The sequence below is a fragment of the Taeniopygia guttata genome, chromosome Z, assembly GCF_048771995.1.
Source record: "Taeniopygia guttata chromosome Z, bTaeGut7.mat, whole genome shotgun sequence".
NCBI classification, from domain to species: Eukaryota; Metazoa; Chordata; class Aves; order Passeriformes; family Estrildidae; genus Taeniopygia; species Taeniopygia guttata.
In genome coordinates, this window is record NC_133063.1 from 21205944 (window position 1) to 21211598 (window position 5655).

The window sequence follows — 5655 nt, forward strand, 5'->3', positions numbered from 1 at the left end:
AAAGGTGAGTATAAACCCCCTGTTGAGATTTCTGGATTATTTCATGGCATTTAAAATTCAATGAGTTTGCATTTTCTTTAGATCATGTTGTAGGATTTGTAATTTTCTCTTCTTCCCCCCCCCCCATCCACCCTCCCCCCTTCCCTTGCATTCCCCCTTTGTCCTGCGTTTCCTTCTCACTCTCCCTCCCCCCGCAGTCCCTTGTCCTGACCCTGTGTTCCCTTATCACTCCCCCTCACCATGTGGTCCGGTCCCTGTCCCCCGCCCCCCGCCTTTCCCCTCACCACGCGGGCCATCCCTGCCCCCCCCCCCCCCCCCCCCCCACCGCTTTCCCATCGCTGTCCCCGGGGTTTCCCTGCTGCTGTTCCCGTGTCCCCTACACGGGGTATAACCGACCCCCGCTCGGTGTCCCGGGGGTCTCAGGAACACGCTTCTACAATAAATACATGTTTGCACCCGAGCCCCGTGTCGCCATTTCGTCTGTTCCCGCACGAACTGAGCCTCGCAGAGCCGAGGGGAAAGCGGCTGCTGCCTCTCCCCTCCTCCTGCCGTGCTGCCCGCAGGCGCCTGCCTGGAGCTGATCTCGCACGGCAACAAATGGTAGCAGGCAATGGCTGTTTCCATCGATTTGTGAAAGGGGGGAGAGAGAAAGGAACTCTGCCGCTGCAAGAGCTCTGCAAACGCTAAGAGGAGTTAACGTGCTGGGCGGAAAACAAACTCGAAGCTCTGGGACCCTCTTCCATCCTCACCAGCATGCTCTCTAACCCGCCCGGGAGCAGCTGCGCTGCGGGGGCAGCTGGACTGCAGGGGCCAGGAGCCACGTGGACTTACCCGAGGACAAAGAGGACAGTTTGGCAGTGGCTCGATAGACTGAGCTCAAAGAGTGGCCCATCAGGGGACGGCATTTGAACGGGGACCAGAGGTTGACAGTGGCCGAACCCAGGGTTTCAAGGGCAAACTCTGGTTAGCAGGAACACCCAGGCTTTTGGGAGAAGCCAAACTGCGAAAGAATATGTTCTCAGTTCAGCGCGATTTTCCACCACCGAGGAGAGGGATAGAGATTTCACTGCCAGAGCCCGGAAGGTAAGTTGAGTCAGAGCAGGGTGGGACCCTGGCGGGCGGCTGGGCTACCAATTTTTCTTTTGAGTTTTAACCACTGTCCGCATCCAGACGGGGGCTGTAGGCTTGCATGTCCCTGGCGGCCAGGAGGCTTTTTCTTTTCCGAGGAGGATGCAACCTCGCTCAGTCTTTTTGGGGTAACTCATGCTGGAAAGCTCCTTCTCTTTCTTGGAAAGCTGCCTTTTCTACCCTCTCCTCCCTACTTTGGGCTATGGGGGCAGGGGGGGTTGAAAGGACATCAATAGGACAGAATTGTAAATGGCGACATGTCAGCTTTGGGAGAATTGTTAACATCTTAAGAGAGGCCCTCCACATCCACGCATTTCGTCGGCTTCCAGCCGCGTTGGGCCCCTCTCCTGTAGATTTTCCCCTCGGCTTCTGCGAAGCTCCCCCTTCCCTTTTCCCCACAGACCTCCCCAAACCTTCTCCCTTGGGGATGGCAGCGGCCAAGCCGCCCCAAGCGCCTTGCTGGACACTGTTATCCTCCCCTAGGGGTGGCATTGGCCGTGCCTTCCCGGGCGAGATGCAGTGTACCTGGTACCCCCTCCCAAGATGGCGCTGGCCACGCTACAGGGACCCCATTTTCCTGCCTTGATCCTTCTCTTCAGCCCATGTTTTCCCGCCAGCCCCATTCATCCCCCAACGGCCCTGCACCATCCTGCAGTGGTCCAGCCCCTATTGGGGGGGAGGTGAGGTTGGATTAATCCCTCAGTCCTTCTTCTGGCTCCCCCTCTGATGGGAGGGATTGCCAGAGGGGCCCCTCCGTTAGAGGACCTCCCTTTGTAAGAGAGCTTTCCCCTTTGCTGGGGGGGTGGGGGGGGGCCTTCAAAGGGAGTGGAGCTGGAAACCCAGACCAGAGCTCCACTATTTTCCTTCCCCTCAAGCAGTGGCGCCCAGGTTCACCCCTATCCCATTCCCTAAATATACCTTGCCCAAAGTTCCCTTATTTCAATACAAGTTTTCCCATTGCTTGTGATAATTTGGAAATAACTTTTTGGATTGAGTTATATCTTATAGAAGGAAAGATCATCCTCTCTAATTACTGCCCACAATGCTATGCCAACTTCGCAATCAAATAATCAAATTGGAGAAACCACATCACTGTTCGCTGCCTGCTTCTGCTCTGCTAGAATTTGGAAACCACAAACATCGCGTCATGAATCCTGCTTTCATCCTCAATACAGAATGTATTTATGTACCCTTTATCTTAAATTGTAATGTGGAAAAGATTTTTGCCCCATTCATTGTAACTATGATTGGTGTATCACTTTCTGATGTCTCGAATTTGTAATGTTGCTAATTTGTTTTTACCTCAGAGCTCCCTTTCCTTTTTGTAAATTCAAAAGATTGAACTGTAGGATTTGTAATTTTCTCTTCTTTCCCCCATCCCCTCTTCCCGCGCGTTCCCCCTTTGTCCTGCGTCCTCTTCTCACTCCCCTTGCCCCGCGGATCCTTGTTCCGACCTTGCGTTCCCTTATCACTCCCCCTCACCATGCAGTCCGGTCCCTGTCCCCCGCCCCCCCACCTTTCCCATCACTGTCCCCGGGGTTTCCCTGCCCCTGTCCCCTGCCTCCTGTCCCATTGGCCGTGGCTGAGGTTCCCCCCCCGCCCCGGCACGGGGTATAACCGACCCCCGCTCAGTGCCCCGGGGTCTCGGGAACACGCTTCTACAATAAACACGTGTTTGCACCCGAGCCCCATGTCGCCATTTTGTCTGTTCCCGCGCTAGAAGTGAGCCTCGCAGAGCCAAAGGGGAAAAGCGGCTGCCGCCCTCTCCTTCCTCCCACCGTGCCTGCAGGCGCCCACCCGGAGCCGGTCTCGCACGGCAACATCATGTCTTGTTCAGCCATGGTGCCTACTAACAGTAACCTGTTCCCTAAATTAAAGAGAAGCATGGCAACAAGTGTGGGTAAGTTTTGTGGGGGTAACAAAACTACAGCATCACAGCACGTCTTTGTCTTGATGCAGGCTTTGCACAATATCCCTTACAGATGCATCTAACCTCAGTGCAATCCAATAGGACCACATGGGATTCCTGTGTATTACTTGGAAAGACTTAAATAATTTTCCTCCAAATAATAAGTCAGGAAAAAGAATATCTCACTAAGAATGAAAATTTCAGAAATCTGGAAAAATATTTCATCTTTATGAACCATCATTGCGTTTTAATCTCTTTTTCCCAAACTAGACACTTTCAGCAAGGATCATGTGAGGTGTTAAGCAGTCGACCATTCACTTCCTTTAGGATATGTGTACCCAAGACATTGGAAGGCTCTCTTCTGCTTTAGTACAAAGTCCTAAGTCAGACTAAATTACTAAAATTACTGAATTACTATAAAGTGTTTCCACTTTATATTTCCAAATATGAATGCTTAACATGTAGAGTGAACATACAAGAGAATTTTCTTCTGTTAAGATCAGAAACAATTTTGTAATTGATTGCCATAGAATCTTACCTTGGATATTTAAAGATGCAAGTAATACAGGTCCAAGCAACCTCACTAGGAATTCAGTGCTACAGAAAATCAGTTCATATAACATACTACCATATAGCATGTTTTTATTTTAGCAGCTAATTTCCTGTATTCTGAAATTTAATGACATTTAATTTAATTTCTTGATCTATTAATAAAGTTTTGTATCAGCAGATGCAGAATAAGCTGACTCAATAAAAATCTTATGTCTGACCAAATAATACATTTTCTAAGAATGAAACCCCTTCCAGCCCAGAGACATAAAGCCATGTGAGAAAGCATGCTTCCTCCCCCAAAGAGGTGAAGATGATGCATCTAGACATGTGATAAAGGATGAGTCTAGTAAGCAGAGGAGAGAAAAAGCTGCATTATCATGTTTTTATCTATTTCTTGCATTTATTTATTGATGATTGGTTTGAACTCTGAAAATTTTATGTTGAAAATTACATATAATAAAAAAGCTCAGAGAAAACTGTACTAAAAACCACTTTCCATTATGACTTGATAGTGTCATAAAGCCTCATGCTGGCTACATATCATGATTCCAGTGAAGGCAAAAAAGTAATTCTGGCCCACCCAGCACAGATTTTTTCCCCCACTTTCTGTGTCCAGGGTATAAACCTGCTCTTCAGTCTGTCTTCACTTTGGGCCACAGCTGGTTCCTAATTGGTCTGAATTTTGAAGGGCTGTTCAGATGGGCTCCAGCCCCTCCTGCCACTTGCACAGCCTTCACTGCTGGCCATCATCTCATCCTGTGTCCTGACAGTGTTGTTGAATTATGGTCTTTTGATTTGAAAAAGTCCTCAAGGGAAACTCTTACCTTGAAAACTATAGTAGATACATGGTTTACAGGCATTGCTATTTATGGCTTATACACATTCAGTTATTTATTTTTATGTTTTATAATCCTGAATATTGATCAAAAAAATGCTTCTTAAGAGATCTAGTTCAGCTACTTGAGCTTTAGTTAAAACTTTATTGCAGCTGCAACACTTTTTAGTTTTGGAAACAGAATGAAAAGTGATTTTTACTCCTTTGTACATGTACAGGTAAGCATACTTGTACTGCAAATATCTATGCAAAGTAAATAAGCTAAGAAATTACAAAAGTACTATTAAATTTTTCTGGTCATTTTAATCACACTAAGTCCTTAAATAGACTTATATTAATAGCTTTATACATATAAGCAAAATTAAGAGGTTTTGCTTGATTCAGGAATAGGATTGCAAAATCCCCAGTTATTTATTTTGATAGCAAACTAGTAAAAAAAAAAAAGTTTAAAAAGCTTCCTTAAAAAACTTAACATCAGAACCTAACCTAAACTACCACATACAACTCTTTTTCTTTCCAATAACAAGATTTGTTTGTTCCATTTTATTTTCAGTGAAAGCTGCCTTGGTAGACAATTGGCTGTTGATGGCTGGTGGAAGATTCTGGTTTGGTTGGGAAGCTAGGTTTTACTGAAAACATATCCAGATGAAAAGATTCTGATGAGGGCTCTTTGGACAAATTAACATGAATTTTGATATCATGATCTCTAATAGACAATAACAAGGCAGGGATTTTTAGACACTTTTTAATAAAAAGAAATTGTTCTGGTCACAGCAAGTGCTCACTCTGATCTGTATGTTTCCTCTTAATGACAATAATTCTCTGCTGTCTGTGGTATTATCTGTTGTTTTTCTCCTGTTGTCTCTCCCTGATGTATGTATGTATGTGTGTATGTAAACACATACATAAATATCTGCAATACATGTACAGAATTCAAATAAAAATTGTCTCCTGAGAGAACTGGAATTTAAATGGAGCTTAAATGTAAAGCAGTCTTGCAAAACTGTCGTGGATTTACCATTCAAGACACAATTATTGCTCATCACCCCTGTCAGAGTGATAATGATGAGGGTATACAATTTAGAAGGGAAAATGGTGGGGAAGCACGAGCTGACTAACATATATTTCTAAAGAAATAAATGCGTCCTAAAGCAGATGGAAATAGTTGTGGGAAAATTGATATAAGTGATATAAATATGGTTGGTGAAGATTTGATTCTGTAAATACAAAG

At 45.6% G+C, this 5655-nt stretch overlaps 1 long non-coding RNA gene across 1 annotated transcript; it reads left to right on the forward strand.

The window, feature by feature from the left end:
• The first annotated feature begins 343 nt into the window (after nucleotides 1-343).
• Nucleotides 344-5376, forward strand: LOC115491110 (uncharacterized). Its single transcript, XR_004365913.3, has 3 exons — nucleotides 344-2306; nucleotides 2849-3028; nucleotides 4978-5376. It is a non-coding gene; the product is annotated as an uncharacterized lncRNA (long non-coding RNA).
• The last annotated feature ends 279 nt before the right edge of the window (nucleotides 5377-5655 follow it).